This window comes from Rattus rattus, chromosome 10 (genome assembly GCF_011064425.1).
Source record: "Rattus rattus isolate New Zealand chromosome 10, Rrattus_CSIRO_v1, whole genome shotgun sequence".
Lineage (NCBI taxonomy): Eukaryota > Metazoa > Chordata > Mammalia > Rodentia > Muridae > Rattus > Rattus rattus.
This window is the reverse complement of record NC_046163.1, coordinates 61,448,276-61,465,755: the sequence shown is the minus strand read 5'-3', so window position 1 is coordinate 61,465,755 and position 17,480 is coordinate 61,448,276. Positions and strand designations below refer to the sequence as shown.

The window sequence follows — 17,480 nt, the reverse complement described above, 5'->3', positions numbered from 1 at the left end:
TTACGATCTAAGAAGCTATTATAAGAACTTAACGTTTGGACAACTGATCATAAGATATATAGAAAGCTTTTTATCATCACTAACAAATACTTTGTATTTCATAAGCTATTTTAGGTGATGGATTTAGGGTTTGACCTAATAGAGTATGAAGCCTCGGGCTCAATTTTTTAGCACTCCTCCTCAAAAAAAGCTTTTCAGCTGAGATTTTTTTAAAATGCAGAATACTTTTTAGCTAATTTAATTTCCTGTGGATACTGCCTAAATTTAGTTTTAAGTTAAAAATAAGAAACTATAATTTAGATTATAGTTTTAATTTTAAATTGAGCCACATTAAATTTAAAATCCAAAGACTGTCCCCCCCCCCCAAAAAAATCACTGTCTGAATTCTTGTACTCATTAGTTGTGGGACTAACGAGTGGTACAGACACATTGTTAGCCGTGTGAAGACAGCGTGGAATGAAGGATGATACATACTTTCTACATACAAAGTAGACACTTTCCTATCGATTTTCCTATTTTTCTGTTGATTTCATAACCAGAAAAGGTTTAGAAAAGCATGCTGGGTAGGCAGAGGTAGTTTTCACAGCTTATAACAGACTGGGAGTGGGACATGTCCCTAATAGTTTTAAGAGCAGACACCTCCTTGTCTCCCACAGTGCTAGAGATCTAACTCAGGACCTCATAAGTGCAAAGTAAAGACTTCCAGCTGAGCTGCATCCCCAGCCTGAAATAGTGGGGTGTAAGTGTTTGAGGTGATGTCACTTTATTCAGGATACTTGTATATGTCTGATTTTGGACTGATGGCATTTAGTCTCTGCACATCCCATAACCACTCCCTAGCATCCTACTTAAAGTTAACCATAAGTGTTCTCTGTCCCGGTGAACAGTGTAGTTCAGATCTGTTGCAGGACGGAGCATGTGAGGAGTGGACGTGGCCTGAGAAGGAAGTAGGAAAGGAAGGCTTGGTCCTGCTGCCCAGCCTTGGTAGTCTCTCCCCTTGGTCGCTGTTCACTTTCATCATTAACTGCTCTCTGTCCTGACTGTAAAACTGTGGTTTGATAGATGAATCGATTATGAGGTGTTCATTTCAGAGGTTATGATCGGATCAGTGAATTCACTTAGTGGAAACCAGAGACATTTTTCTCCAGAGACTTTGGGTGTAGTCAACGTAGGGCGGGAAGCCTAGGTTAAACTTGAGCTTTTTCTTATTTGTGCCACCCAGACGCAGGTACGGTGTTTCTTAATCTGCTTCCTTACTAGTCAGCGGAGACCACTCATTCTTACTGTGCATTGTTGCAGGGAGGTTTAAAGCCAGATGCTCCAAAAGCAACTCATAAACCCAAGGGCCATTTAAATGCCACTTATCACTGGCAAACTGACTGGAGTCAATGGAAGATGTCATTGTCATTTAGGAACGGTGTCAGATTTCAGAGTCCTTTGAACTTTGAAATATTTTCATAGGCTTTATCATCTTGGATGCAAAAATCCAAATCCTGTGGCTTGTTGTGTACCTGGCTTGTGCCTACAAAGCTATCATAGATCAGGAGTTTGCAAGCTCTGAGGGGCTGGGACCTCGTGTGTACTGTACCCAGTATCCGAGTACATCATACTTACTCCATTTCTAAGTTAAAAACTTCTTTCCTTTATTCTTATTTGATTTTTTTTTGGTTATTATATTAACCCTCTGCCATCTCTGAAAACAAGGGATGGGTGGAGTGTAGTGCCCTGGCCTGGAGCTGGACAGAGAAACCAGGTGTTTGGGGTCTGGTCTCCGGAAGTGAAGAGGGATCAGCAGTGACTCCTACCCTTGAGAGCTATGGCTTTGACCTGATGCGATATTGAAGACTTCTTAAAATATTACCTGGTTTTTGTCTTACACCTTAATCACACTGTTCTCCAGGGTGAACTTTGTAGAGGACATTGGTAAGTTGCCGTGTCACAGGGCGGACATGTCTTCTAGACGAAGAGGACACCTCATGTCTTACTATTGAGAAACCTGCCAGTGAGGCGGTGCACGTGACGCCTCTCCTCTGCATGGAGGGACTCCAGACCGTAGGCTTTTTAAATGGCAGGGTTGCTTTGTTTTTTTTAACATTTATAAATTTAAGTCATTGTTTTTAATAGGGCCACATGGCAGGTAAGCCATAGTTTCGGATGATAATTTTATAAATCTTTTTAGTAGGTTAAACTATAACTTTCTCCCTAGTTTTTCTGAAAGAATGATTTGACTTGACATGAGCAATTGGATATAGGGCAGGTTGCCCGACTTTGGATTTTTTTTTCATATTTTCAGCTACAAAGATTATATTATTTACTTTGTAGAACTGTTTTTAGGCTGGAGGGAGAACCCATGTGGTACAGCGGTGCTGTTTCTGCCTTGCTGTCCTGTAACTATTTTATCCTGTCTGAGGGTGAGTTCCTCTGGTGTGAGATGAGCATTCCAGACGTCAGACGTGTGGGTTTTGGGAATTGGAAACTGAATTTAAGATGGGTTTTTCTCTCATAGGTTTCAGAGGATGAAGAGTCGTCTTGGTTGTTGAATTATGTATAGTAAATGGTTTACCGACTGTCACAACAGCATCATTGAAAAAGAGGTAATTTCAAATTTAAAAGTGTCTGCTTACCTTTTAGTTTTACTTGTGGCTTTAACAGAGATATTAAATGTCCTTTTGAACTAAATCGGACCCATCCACAGTATAAAATGTACCTGTCATTCTTTGTATACACGAGCATGTGCAAATGCACATGCATGTGGGCATATGTGCATGTGTGCGGTTAGTGTATGTAAAGGCCAGAGGACAACCTCCAGTGTTGTTTCCCAGCACCGCCTACTTTTTCCTTTGAGTCAGAGCTCTCCCATCCTGGAACTCTCTACCCTGGCTAGGCTGGCTGCCTGGTGAGCCCCAGGGATCCCCGCCTGCCTTTGCTGCTCCAGGATGATCAGCCTCTACCACCTTGCCTCGGTTTTTAAATATGGGTTCTGGGGGGTCTTAAGTCCTTGTGTTTGTAAGGTAAGCGCTTACGAACCGAGCTATTCCCCAGCCCTGCATATGCACCTGTTACTGGAGATTGTTTTGTTGTCTTTTATTAAAAATTTGGTAACAGAGTTTGTACTGTGATCACCACCACTGTGCTACGTGATGCAGATAGGGAGTGGAGACTTTAAAAGGGAGCTGTGGTTTGCATAAAGTTACCGCCTTGCAAATATGTAAGTTTCCCCAGATGATCTTAAATGTTCACTTTGTGTCACTTAGTGACAGGCATAGACTCCGAAAATGTATCAGTGGGTCACTTTTGGCATGATCATCATAGAATGTATATACCCATACCCATACATGCATAAGATACTATGTGTACAGCTAGCTGTGGCACACACATAATAATATATATATAATATACATATACATATATACATACACACACACACACACACACACACACACACATATATATATATATATATATATATATATATATCCTCCACAGTAGATGAACATGATAGTAATTCAGGTGCAGATAGGACTTCTGCATAGAGCCGCTTGCCCTGTGACTGCTGTGTGTAACACGGTGCCTGTCTTACTTACCTGTGTAGATTTCTTAGACTTTGATTTTGGTTGTTTGAGACAGGGTCTCACTTACTAAAGCGCAGACTGCATTGAATTGAACTGCTTCAGCTTCCTGAGCGTTGGGTTTCAGGCGTGGGGCTCCCACACCTGCTTTAGAGCTCTGTCTTGCACTTACTGTAGTGGGGTAGCAAACACTGCTCGTAGCACCGTGATTTGGGTTTTGGTGTGAAAGGAACGAGGAGTTCTATTTTCTGGGAACAGGTTTGCTACTAGGATCATTTTGGAAGCCAGAAGATAAGAATGAGGAAAATTAGGATTAAATTATTTTATTCTCACAGGAAGTAATTGCATGACACCTACAGTCTCAGCGCATAGGAGGTGGGGTGAAGAAAGCACTAGGTTTTAGGACTATTCCTACAGAGAAAATGTGCCTGTGAAGGTTTCTTCCTTCATTTCCGTGAAGTTGGTTCAAAGATAACATTTTCTCAGTCTCAGTAAACAGACAGAAGTGGCAATATGTGCTGTGTTTAGGGCCCACTTAGAACCAGTGCGCTGTTACCATTTTGTATGAATTACTTGTTTTTTGTTTTTGTTTTTTTGATGGGATAAGATGTCATGACCAACTCAACTTACATATGAGTGCATTCTGTAGGGACAAGAGTCCATCTTGTGGAGAAGCATGGCAGCAGGCGGGCATGGCACCCAAGGGCTCACACCCTCACCACAGACATGCAGCAGAGAGGGAACTTGAAATAGGGTGAGCCTGAGTACCAAAGCCCACTCAGTGGCTTCCTCCAGCAAAGCCGCACCTCCTAAGCCTCCTACAATAGCACCACCTACTGGGGCCTAAGAGGTCAAATACCCGTGCCTATGGGGGCTGCTTCCCATTCAAACCACCACACATTTGGGAAAAAAAATTACCTTTATGCCTATGTGACATCTGGGAGCAACTATAATTGTGGCAAGATGGACTTTCAGTAGGAAATACATACTGAAGGATCACTGGAGAACCAGGGCCAAGATCTCTTATGTGCCTTTTCTTTAATAACTGACAGGGAGCTTATGTAAATCAGTGTTGGGACTTTATTTCTCCATGAGAATAAATGAGAGAGAGTGAAGTATTAAGGGTTCCTTCCATTCACAGACGAAAGCTCTGTAATTAATAGTACTGAGGCTTACTAGTCTGCAGGGTTAGGACCAGGCCACTTGTGCCACATTGGCAACGTAGTGCATTACATCATGTGGCTCTGTGAGCGTCTGCTTCTGTCTGTCTATTCCTCTTGTCCTTTAGCATAAGATCCAGAGGTAGAAAGTGGAGTGGCGTCCTGGATTGGCTGTGTGTCCCTGGCAGGTGGCTGGTTCTCGGCTTCTGTAGCAGGATGACTTGAGACAGAGGCTGTAGTTCTTCGTGGAGAAACAGAATCCCAGCAGGCCTCATGGTTTATCTTGCTCATGACTACTCAACTCTGTTCCTCAGGCAGATGTGCATAGATTGGCCATATAGGTTTGGGTCATTGGGATGTAAGAGAGGAGGAGATGGGGACAACTTTTTGGGTCATTTTCTTTAAGAAAACTATTTTTCCTAGATATCTTTTTTTTTTTTTTTTTCTGTTTGACTTTGAAATGACCAGAACGGAAGCATCAACCTTTGATTCAGAGATGGGTATTACGTGTGAAGATGGTGTCAGAGCCCCTGCCTAGTGTGCTCCTGGAGCAGGGACTTTTCATCACCTCAGACACCTGTGTGCCTGCCAACTGTGTGTGAGGGAAAGTAAACTTACTTAAGCCCTTGTATTTACTTCCTCCTCAGAGTGGCCGAGAATCACACACGTGAGAGCTGTGAAAACGAGAGATAATTAAGTGCCCACTTCAGGGTGTCCTCCTATAGGCACTCATCAGTGCTGCCTTACCTGTGTGAATGCTCGCTTCTTGTGTAGTGTGAGTGGGTCCCGTGCCAAATGTAAAGACCATGAAGATGGTTTCTCATGCTGGCTGACTAATGAAAACCAAGGTTTCTTAAATAAGAAAAATTATTTAAAATAGCTAGCAGTAACCAGTTAGAGAAGAACAATTCTATAGTGCCATTCTGAAGAGTACCAAAAATATAGTTAATTAGAATGAAATAATAGATTAACAAGGAAACATAGAAATACAATTTATAAGTAAGACAAGAATATAAAAACATTTGGCATATCTAGGTGTAGGATTGTAGGTATGTGCCCCCATGCCCAGCCTGAATTGTACACTTTAGTGTTTGAAGCCCATCTCGAATGGGTCAATTTTATTCATGTATTATGTGGAAATTCTGTGGGCCTGGAAGAGTTTTATATTTGCTTCTTAGTAACCCAGCAGTATTATCACCTGTGGTCACTTTAAAAATTAAATTTCTAAGCCTGAGATTTGATTCTATTCAATCATGCAGAATTATACATTTGAACCATTTGAATCTTTGTGATGCCAGCCTACAGTTTCCCCTGGATTGCTACCTGTCTGGAGGCGGTGGGATTGGGAGGACGGAGCCAGGGAGTGAGTCCCCTGCAGTAGACAGCTTTGTTCAGAGCGTCGGACAGCTTGTACCCGAGCCAGCGACGTGTTACACATTTAGTTCCAGCACTCGGGAGGCAGAGGCACGTGCGTCTCTGAGTTAGGACAGCCTGGTCTACAGAGTGAGTTTCAGGACAGCTTGGGCTACACAGAGAAACCCTGTCTCAAAACAAGAAACAAACAAGCAAGCAAACAAAAGAAAGGTGAGATGGGTTCTCATGAGTTCAGTGTATACAACCACAAGGGACAAGAAGCCATGGGTACTCAAAACATGTTTTTCTATAGCGGCATAGAAAGCAAGCAGCAGTGAGTGATCTGAAGTAAACTCCTGGCTGCTACACCCGGGAGGAGCAACAAAATGCATGCTAGGAAGAACCGCACGATTCAAACAAGCCAAGATCACAAGACTCTCGTCCTGTTTTCTTGGAGTGCTCTCACGTGACTCCATTCCTGAACCCTGGTCTGACACTAGGTCAGGGTTTCTAATTTATTATTATTATTTCGTGGCTCTCTAATAATTCTGAGCCTTTTCTATGCTGGGCAAGCACTCTTATCACCGAGCCATGTCCCCCACAGTTCTTTCAGCCACCACTTTTTCTTCTTCTGAGAACCTGAGGTGTGGTCACCAACACATTCCCTTTCTTCCCACTCCATTCTGCTCACCACTGGGGACAGTTGCAAGAGTTGGGCAGCAGTGTGCCCAGGGCTTCCAGTACTCTGTTTCCTATTACAAGGGAAGCCTTTCGGAGAGGGTAGTTACTAGAATGAGTCTTAAATATGAGCCAACAGTAGCCATCACTTCCAGTGGGTGGATTGATCCTTGGGGGCCAGGTCTGTGCAGTGTACCATATTGTCTGCTTTGTGTATTCTTAGTGGCTATAAATCCAGAAAATAAACACTAACCTGGCATTTCAAACATGGATTCTTTCTTAATTCTTTCCTAGGAGGTAACAAGTCTGGATATATATGTTAACTATGTCACTTAAATGAGAAATCATAATTTAAAATAAACCTAGATATTAAAAAGGAGAAAAAGCGTTTTAGAGAATCAAACCCTGCAACTTTAATATTATTACTCATGAAAAGGGAAAAGCCCAAATGCATATCAAAATTCACAGGTATATTTTTTACATTTTTTGAGATGCACTTCTTATACCATAAAAGTTAATTGTAAGCAGTCAGAATAGTGACTTCCAGTATTCTTCCAAGTGCATATTCGACACTGCAAATACTTTTAGAAAGTTTCTGATACTCCTACAAAGAAAGCCTCACCCCTTCATGGATAGCAGTCACTTGTCATTTCTACTCCCGAGTCCCCTCCTCGCCAGCCACGGCCTTACTTTCTGACCTGGTAGATTTGTCTACTGTAGACATTGCGTGGGGTGGTGACATAGGACCATTTGTCGTTGGCTTTGGCTTTTTGCTGAAACCTAATCTTTCTTTTTGTATTAATGCTAGTAATGGTTCTCTCAGTCACAGAAGAAAGAGGGACGGGCATCACAGACAATAGCAGTGAGGTGTTTCCACAGCCGGCTGTGGCTGGTGTCACAGCAGTAGATGTAGCTTACAAGAGCCTTTGGCTGTGGGCGGCAGCCTAGAGTCCTGGAGGTGTTGACACTCCAGGAGGTGATGGGCTCATCTTATCAGTCATAGGTGAGGTAATTTCAGTGATTAAATTATCTGATTGACTTTGTGGAAATGAGCCACACATCTTTAGGTAGTTCTCAGGGAAAACTTCATCCCATGTAATAAGTGGAATTTTAACACTGTTTAAAAGCAGAGTAGCTGAGACAATCTGAGGTTATTTCTCTTGTCTTTGGATTATAAAAGTACCCATCACCACCATGGCTGTCTTAGTGCTTTGATTGGTTACTTACAATTATCAGGCGTGACGCTGAGTGTCTCATGAATGGTTCCTCATTCACCTAACAGTCTTGTGAGGCAAATGCACCATCTCCACCTTAGACACAAGGAAAATGAAACCTGGAGGGAGCCAGTGTGACCTGCTTGCTCAGTGGCGTTCAGATTGGGTCTGTGCTGGCCTCACCCAGCGTGCAACATCCACGCCTGGCTGTTTGTTTCTCAGCTCGCCTTTTAGGGTGCATGTAGTTCTAAAGCCACTGTATTGTCAGCTTCTGTGCCATGAGTTGACGGCCATGTCCTCAGGAAGCCCATGTGTCCCTGCACTAGTGTCCCTGCTTTCCCAGCTTGGCCTACACTGTAGCAGCATTTGGTGTTTATGGTAGGCCAGCCTTAAAACAACCCGTGTGTTGCTGACTCGGGTATCCTCGCTTTCTGTATATGGCAGTGGAGTCTGAGAGAGTAAGGCGATTGCGCCCTGTCGAATAAGCCCAGGGAAGATAGCCGAGATCTGAACCCAGCTACTGTGGTTCTCAATCCACAACCAGACTCACCCATAGTGCCTCTGTTCTTGAGCATTGAAAATAGTCACTTGAAAGATGTCAGGTGTTTGGATCAAGCCAGTTTGAAAATAAACTATTGTAAACATTTTTTTTGCTGCAGAAGTAATATTTGCTTAAAAATTGGGAGAGCTGTTAAACCTATTAATACAAAAAAGCTGTATTTGGCATGTGGAAACATTTTTTCCTTGAGATGACTGCATCCCTTGACGTGGACAGGTTAGCCGAGAGAACAGAGGCTGCAGGGACACACGAGGTAGTCATCTGCACCCTGAGCAGATATCCTCTGGATACTCTTATGTAAAATTAGAGAATCCTCAATTACATTTTATAAAGGCTGGTTAGGTGCATGTTTTTGTCCCCCAATAGAAAAAGAAATAGCAAGTTAGATTATGTATGGGAGAGCAAGGTTATAATGATATAGCAATAATTGTGTGTGAATTCCATAGGTAAGGCTTTAAGCCACCTTAGGCAGGTGACCATGAGCCTGAGACAGGCCCTGCTACAAATGTTTCTAGTACAGTTGGGACCATGCGTCTGTGCGTGCGTGCATTCTGGGTGGTAACATGCTTTGAAAAGGCAAAGTACTTTACTGAATGAGAGTCTTGCAGTTACATATCTCTTAGGATGCCTGTACTAATTGTAATTAGTTTTAAGAACTAAATCATCTCTCATAAAACGTACCTAATATACTTGTTATATATAAGAATCACTGGGTTTTCTTGAAATTTTATTTATTTATTTATTTATTTTCAATGTATGAGTCTTTTATTGTCCCCAAGGAGCCCAAACTGTCCTTGTGATCAGGATCTTGTTTCTGGAGCCAGGAAACTGAGGTCTCACACATCAGCCTGCTGCATGGTTCCCTTTTCAGACACACGGATGCCATCCAAAAGCTTCCTGATAGCCTTGTTTTTAACTGTTGTGGTTTGCTGAATTTGAAACAAGTTCAATATCATTTCCTTCAAGGATTAATTCATCCTTCTGGCCTTGAGAGACAGAACAAGCAACACCTGTCTTCATCCGAGCCCTGCGGATGTATTTTTCACGCATGACATTTCAGATTTGAACCAAAGACCTATTCTCCTGAATAACGACGTTGATGGGGAAGTGAGCACACACAGACCTCATCTTGTAAGGGAAGCCCAGTGTTACACCCTTGATCATGTTCTGAACGTGACTGCAGATGGTCCTGACAGTGGCCAGTTCCTTCCTGTTACCCCACCACTTGTCCACACAGAGCCTTTCCTTTTCCTTTCCAAGAAGACTGAGCTCTACATTGATGTGATTGAAGTCCCTCCTCAGAGTTCCCCTGGGGCCCTCACAATGACTGTGCCCCTTCAGGGTGATGGCGACATTTTCTGGAATGTCGACAGTCTCATTGCTGAGAACGGTCTTCATTCTCGCAGTAGATGGGCAGAGACCCTCTTGACATTTTATGAACCCATAGTATTTATTGCTTAGGCTCCCAGTTTTAGGCTTCCAGGAAAATTGCATAGGAAATAAAGAACCTTCCCTTATGCCCCCTACCCCCTGCCTCCCCATTTTCTCCTTTTTTAGCATTTTTGCACTAGCATGGCACAGTGTTTTCCCGAGTGATGAGTTTGTAACTGACATGTGTCATTAACTAGAGCCCATAGTTTAGGATTTACGTTAAGATTTGTGTTGTCACATAGGTGCTGATAAATGCCACAACCCGCTGTCAGCATCCCAGTGACCCTTCCAGGAAGCACTGCGGGCATCTTCTTAGAATCACTCTGCAGTCTTTTCATTTAGTGAGCAGGAGTGGAAACGTTCCCTGTAAATAGATGTATTTGTCTTACTTTCCCCTTAAAGCATATAAGCCATCAAACAGCTTCAAGGGAGGGAATATGGGGAACTGAGGACTGAGCTCTGTGTACTTTCTGTGGAGCAGTCCTCTGGGGATGCTAATGCTGTAAGGTAGCTCATCTACTGCTCTGCCATAGCAGCACAATGCGGGGGGTGGGGCTGGTGCTCAAACACAGTGAGAGCCTTGGGGTTGTTGAACACACAGTGGCCTGTTACCCGAGTGGAAGAGCTTTTACCTAGTGTTATGCAAAGCTTCAGAGTTCCTTCTCTGTGACATTTTAAAACTCTAAGCAGCTTACTGATTGATTATGTGATTAAATGTATCTCAACAACAGGTATGTTTCCCCTTGAAAATTGGACATTGAAAAAACCCCAACAACTGTGAACTAGTCAGTGAGGCTGTAAGGGTGTTTAATGAAAAATCGCCCATTGTTTTATTCTTTGTCATTACACTGTGAGTGTTTGCCAGGGGAAGAGCCTGTTGGACACTCCTTGAAAATAAAGTCTGATGTATTCATTTTAGAAATAGAATCCGGGGTTGGGGATTTAGCTCAGTGGTAGAGCGCTTGTCTAGGAAGCGCAAGGCCCTGGGTTCGGCCCCCAACACCAAAAAAAAAAACCAAAAAAAAAAAAAAAAAAAAAGAAATAGAATCCATTCAGGGGTGTGGTAGACTTTCATGTCTGAATGCAGAAGAAGTAGAGCTTAGTGGTAACTCAAGTAGATATGCTTTAAAAACCTATTTCCTATTAATTTTATTATATGAAAAGTAACATGTTTTATTAGAAGCTACATGATGAGCCTGTTTTCTAAACTTTTTGTATTGTGAGCTTTTGAAGAGTTGCTTAAAAATCACTTTGTAGCTACATGCTTAGCATTATAACAGTCACTGTGTGGAAGAACGTGCCTCCGATTGGTAGCTGGGGAAAGGAAGAATGGACTTACACAGTAGGATGTCATTAGCTTTCAGGTAGAAGAAACCGAGCCAATAGTGTAGCATAAATGAAGGTTGCAAACATTGTATTAAATGCAGTAAACAGCCTTAAAAACTCATACTGTGTCCTCTACTGTCTGATTCATAATCCCAGAGCCAGGCGGGAGAATGGTGGTTGCCAGGACTTGGGGAGAAGGAGGATGGAGAGTGGTTTATGGGTGTAGAGTTTTGGTTTTGCAAGTTTGTGCAACAATGTAGCCGTGCTCCACTTGGCTAACCTTAAAAAGAGTCAAGGGGATACCTTTATGACTGTGTATTTCATCACAAAAGAAAATTAAGGAAAATCAATTCAAAGACAGATGCAACTCGTTTTTCCCAGTGGATTAGCCATCGAGGAATGGGGCATGCTGGAAGTCCGGTCTTTTTCTAGGAATGTATTATCTTATTTTGTAAATATTTAAATTTAAGAATATCCAGCTGCCTAGAGCTAAAGAGGAAGACTCATTTTGGCAGTTACTGTCTATTTCTAAGATAGATGGGAAGCTTTTTATTCCTATATAGAATTTTCTCTTACATCCTGTTTGTCATTTGTTTATATTGGCTGAAGTTTTGTGTGTCATACCTTAATCTCTAGGCTAGAGGGCATAAGACCGGGCAGATGGAACTGGCCAAGTTCAAAGGAAGTCACGTGTGCGATGGTGTGGAGGTGTCTGAGGGTATCCACACAGTGGCAGTTCCAGAAGATCTGAGCAGCTGTAGATTGGCCAAAGAGGAAAGGGGCAAACAGCTGAGGACGATATCTGCTTGTTTTTCTTCGTGTGAAGAAGTTCTGTGGTAAATGGAAGGCAGCCTTGGTTGAAGTTTGGAAAGCAGAAGGCAGTACTATTTGTGGGAGGCCATCATTCCCAACGTTCATTATTGTGAACTGGGCCTGGGACAAGAGTGAAAGATGTGGTGATGGAATCCTGGTTCTTCCCTGTCACCAGCAGCCACTCTGTCTTGCAGAAGGTTTAGGAGCAATCTTAAGGAGATACGCACATGGCTGGATCACAGAAACACTCACATGTACACAGCATTTTTATTTGTTACCTAAACCAAACTTGGTTGCAATTTCTTTTTTTTTTTTTTTTCCGGAGCTGGGGACCGAACCCAGGGCCTTGCACTTGCTAGGCAAGCGCTCTTACCACTGAGCTAAATCCCCAACCCCTATGTACACAGCATTTTTAAATATGATTATGTATAAGCCAGAGGAGAGGACCTGATCCTCAGCAGGTGTTCACAGGTTAGGAAGACTTGACCTTATTTGTGATATTATTATATAGCATAGTGGCAGGCATGGACGATGCTAGTAATAATTGTTTAATGACGAAATAAATGTATGCCAGTCGATAAAGTGAGATATGCAGCTTTTTATCTGTAAACCTTTTAGAACATTTTATTGCTTTCTCTACAGATTTGACTCATTTTTAAGTTTATAAGCATTATTTTAAGTAGTTTAAATATTTCCTAACAGTAAATACTTATTTCTTGAAATGGGCCTCGTGATGCACTTTATACTCTCAGTGCTCAGGAGACGGATGGGGCAAAAAGATTCTGAGTTTGAAGTCACCTAGTACAAAGTGACAACCTGTCCCCCCAAAAAGAAGAGGGATTAACAGACATTTCTGATCTGCATACTGCCTTGTTTTACACTCAAAATAATCATAGTACAAATTCTAGGAGGTGGTTACTATTACCACCATTTGCATACTTGAAGTATTGAGCTCAAAGACGAATTTGCTAAGGACCCAAGATCTCTGCATGGTAGACGCCCCTTTAAAGCATAGACGAGCTTGGGAGAGAATTCCTGCATCCAGGACACTTCCACCCTCAGTTTTGTCACAGTGACACTGTGTACGTCTCTTGTCTTTTATTGTCAAATAAATTTATGGGGATGCTGTGTTGAGTTCTAATTAGTATAGTCATGTTTGATACACACACATACATATACACACGCATCTACTTACATACACACACACACATACACACATATATTATTGGTGATCAAATGTATCTCAGTCAAAATTGATATTATTTCACAATGGAACTGAATGATAGCTCAGTCACTAGTGGCACTTGTTACGTAAGCACATGGCCTGAGTTTGGAACCTAAAACCTACGTTAAAAACCTGGATGTAGTGACATGTGGACCGTACTGAGATGCTGTTGGGAGAAGAGACAAGAGAATTGCTCCAGGTTCAGGGAAAAACTCTGTCTCAAAGGAATAAGGTGATACGATAGGCTGCAAAGATGGCTCAGAGTCTGTTTGCTGTCTTTCCCGTAAGAATGGACTTGGTTTCTAGCACTCACCCTAGATAGCTTACATCTGTCTGTGTCTCCAGCTTCAGGAGACCCAGTGTCTCTGGTCTCCAAAGACACACATACATAACACGCACGCACGCACGCACGCACGCACGCACACGAACACACACACGATTTCAAGGAACCTGGTAAGGAGCAGTAGAGCAGCACGGTCACTGTCCTCTGGCTCCGTGTGCACATGTGTGTGGGATGTGTGGCTGTTGGGTGCTTGAGCTTTAAGTGTTACTTGTGTCTTAAATATGGTTTTCAGAATCAGAGGCGGCATGCGAGTTGGGACCCGGGAGAGTTGGTGTTTCAGACACATTATTAGTTTTACAGTGCTACTTCATTTGACAGGAGAACGAAGAGTCTAGCAATGCCTTTTGTCTACGAATCACTGTATTTGAGGACATGGAGAGGTTTTGCTTCTTGCCCACTTCTGTGGCTCAGGAATGGAGTCTAAAGTTTCAAATTGCAGTTGGGTTTGATTCGGTTTTGTTACCCTCTGGGGCTCACGTTTATCTGTTCCTGTTGCAGCTCTCTGTTGGTGTCTTCTGAGATAAGTCATGGTAGTTTGGTTCAAAGCCTCTAGGAGGCCTAGTAGGGATAAATAAGTGTAAGATCAGAGGGATCTTTGACACAAGCATTTCATGTTAAAAGCCAGTGTGGCCAACTCGTCTGCAAGAGCAGGTGAGGCGTCTGCAGCGCTGTCCCTCCCCACTATGCTAGAGCCCTTTAAGAAGACTTAGTTATCTACTTGTTTATTATGTGTGTGTGTGTGTGTGTGTGTGTGTGTGTGTGTGTGCGTGTGCGTGTGCGTGTACGTGTGTGTGTGTGTGTGTGTGTGTGTGTGTGCGCGCGCATGATGCTTGTGTGAGTTTACGTGTACTATGTATGTGCAGGAGCCTGCAGAGGCCAGAAGAGGGCATTGGAAGCCCTGGAACTGGGGTTCTAGGTGGTTGTGAGCCCCCATCTGGGAGTGGGAGCTCCCCTGGTCCTCTGCCAGAGCAGTGAGTGCTGACAACACCATCATCTCTTCAGCCCCAACGTTTTGTCTTTATTTCCCTCCTTCCACTTCCCTTCTCCTGTACACATAAAGAGCGATAGCAACTCTTCTATATTAGTGATCCGAAGCATTGGATAGTGGCAGAGTTCTGTGCATATTTGTATTTTCCAAGGTGTATGTCTTGGTAACATAGAACAACATGTTTGCTGTAAAGGACTTTTAATCTCTCTGTTTGTATCTGACACTAGCCTGGTAAACCTCATTGATTCTAACTAATTAGGGAATCTGTGCAGATCTAAGGTGTCCACACCAAACAGGCTTCTACAGAAAGGCAGCTTTACTACTGCACCCGCTGCATCTAAAATCACTGACAGAGCAGAGCCCAGGAGAAGCACGTTAGGCAGGCAGCGGTGCTCTGTCACGGGGTCACTTGTCAGTGTGTAGGAACCTGAAGTGGTGAACACGGTGCATCAGGTCTCTCCAAACTTCGAGCTTTCACTTTGAGAATCCGATATTTGCACTGTTTATTTACTAAGCCATTTTTAAAATAGCTTGATCAGTCTTTATCCCACACCCAACTATGGGTTGAAGTTAGAGCCTCCTGTGCACTAGGCAGGCTCCCTACCCTGAGCTCCCCCTTCCCACCTCTGCTATTAAAATGTCCTGAGACAGGCTCTTGCCCTGTGCTCAGGCTATGCTTGACTTTGCTCTGTAGTCCATAGAGCCCTGGAGCTCCATCTTCCTGCTTAGATTTCTGTGTAGATAGAATTACAGGCCTGTGTTGGTATGGTACATCTTAGTTATCTATATTCTTAGTTATCTATATCCTTAGTTATCATCTCTATCCTTAGTTATCTCTTTCCTTAGTTATCCTTATCCTTAGTTATCTCTATCCTTCGTTATCTATATCCTTAGTTATCTCTATCCTTAGTTACCTCTATCCTTAGTTATATATATCCTTAGTTATCTCTATCCTTAGTTATCTCTATCCTTAGTTATCTCTATCCTTAGTTATCTCTATCCTTCGTTATCTCTATCCTTAGTTATCTCTATCCTTAGTTATCTCTATCCTTAGTTATCTCTATCCTTAGTTATCTCTATCCTTCGTTATCTCCATCCTTAGTTATCTCTATCCTTAGTTATCTCTATCCTGAGACTAGAATGAAACATGGAGATAAGACATGATAGGAGACTTCCCCTCTAAATGAAGAAGGGCAGAAACCGAACAAAAGCCAACCCCATTGGGCAGTGTTAAAAGCAGCAAGCAAGAACTGAAGACTATTTCCACAAAATTAAATGATTAGTAACTGATAATGTATAAAGCATCTACACTCTGGATTCTTTTTTTTTCTAGAATTATTTCTTTATTTAATATATATGAGTACACTGTCGCTGTCCTCAGACACACCAGAAGAGGGCATCAGATCCCATTACAGATGGTTGTGAGCCACCATATGGTTGCTGGGAATTGAACTCAAGACCTCTGGAAGAGCAGTCAGCACTCTTAACCACTGAGCCCTCTCTCCAGCCCCACTCTGGGTTCTTGAGAAGTCCATATTGAAGGCCCCAAAAGGGTGAAATCAAGTCAGCCACCCCAAGACAAGAAAGGGATGAACGAAGGATGCAGACACAGATGGCACCGACAGTCATGGTTGCCCCAACTGGCAGGGCGCCAGGGTGCAGGAGCCGTAGCTGCTCCAGTCAGCACGGAGTGGAAGAGCACAGCAAGACAGACAACCGAGTCACTGCATCACGGTTTCCTCAAATCCACCACAGTTCCTGCCACTTGGAGTGATCCTGATGCATTGGTATTGATTCTCCTACCCTACTTGAGCTGACTTCAAATAAGGAACAGTTAAGCCTAGTGACTTCACCTGAGTTTTATAGGAATGGGGGGATCAAGGTGAAGGGAGAGTTCCTAGTGCAAAAAATGAAAGAAAGGAGGCTTTCAAGTGCAGCCTGGGAGGTGGGGGTTTGGTGTTTTTATAGAAAAAATGTGGCTAATTGAGCAGGCCTTTTGAATGAAACCTTCTTATGCTTACACTGAAGTATTAAATCTTCCGAGTGTGTCTGTATCGGTGCTGGCTGATCTGCCTTTCGTATGTCATGGGCAGCTGATCTAGCTTTCTTTTTAAGAAAAGCTTGGTGCACTTGACCACTAAAACACGTTCCAGCATTTGGTGTTCATTAGTGCTGTAACCGAAACAAAAACACTTTAATGGTTGATCCCAGAGTATTTTGAAGTTAGTATAGCTTTGCTGAGAAGCTATTTAAGCTTTAGTATCAGTTACACATAGGCCACGAGCCAACTTCCAAGCTGTTTCTAAGTAAGACATTGAGTTTTTCTGAATATGAAAAATACATTGTACGGCACCGTGCCACGTGGAGGGAACAGTGGAGCAGTTACTGCAGGGTTTGTGCTGTGATTGTCCTTCCAAGCGAGCCCTCTAAGTCACTGCGAAGTGGGTCTACAGTAACTCTGTCAACACTTGGCTAATACTTAGTTTTGAGTCACGAAGGGCAAACTTTGAGTATAAAAAGAGGACTGGGTTTGGACAATAATTGAAGTTTCAGTTCCCTATGTGAACTGATCTAAGACAGCAGTACCCAGAGACGGCACGCTAGAGCAGAGAGGATGGCAGTATAGACGCAGCACAGCAGAGGAGAGAGGATGGCAGTGTAGACGCAGCACGGCAGAGCAGAGAGGATGGCAGTGTAGACGCAGCACGGCAGAGCAGAGAGGATGGCAGTGTAGACGCAGCACGGCAGAGCAGAGAGGATGGCAGTGTAGACACAGCACGGCAGAGCAGAGAGGATGGCAGTGTAGTCACAGCACGGCAGA

At 43.1% G+C, this 17,480-nt stretch overlaps 1 protein-coding gene and 1 pseudogene across 2 annotated transcripts in view; one reads left to right on the top strand and one right to left on the bottom strand.

The window, feature by feature from the left end:
* Window positions 1-2,523: 2,523 nt before the first annotated feature.
* Window positions 2,524-17,480, top strand: part of Disp1 (dispatched RND transporter family member 1) — a 133,633-nt gene continuing 118,676 nt past the window's right edge. Inside the window, exon 1 of one of the 2 annotated variants that reach the window (XM_032914932.1) lies at window positions 2,524-2,594. The gene's annotated coding sequence lies outside the window, so the exon portion shown is untranslated. The remainder of the gene's footprint in view (window positions 2,595-17,480) is intronic. The other variant, XM_032914934.1, reaches the window with a different exon arrangement.
* Window positions 9,370-9,931, bottom strand: LOC116910930 (annotated as a pseudogene).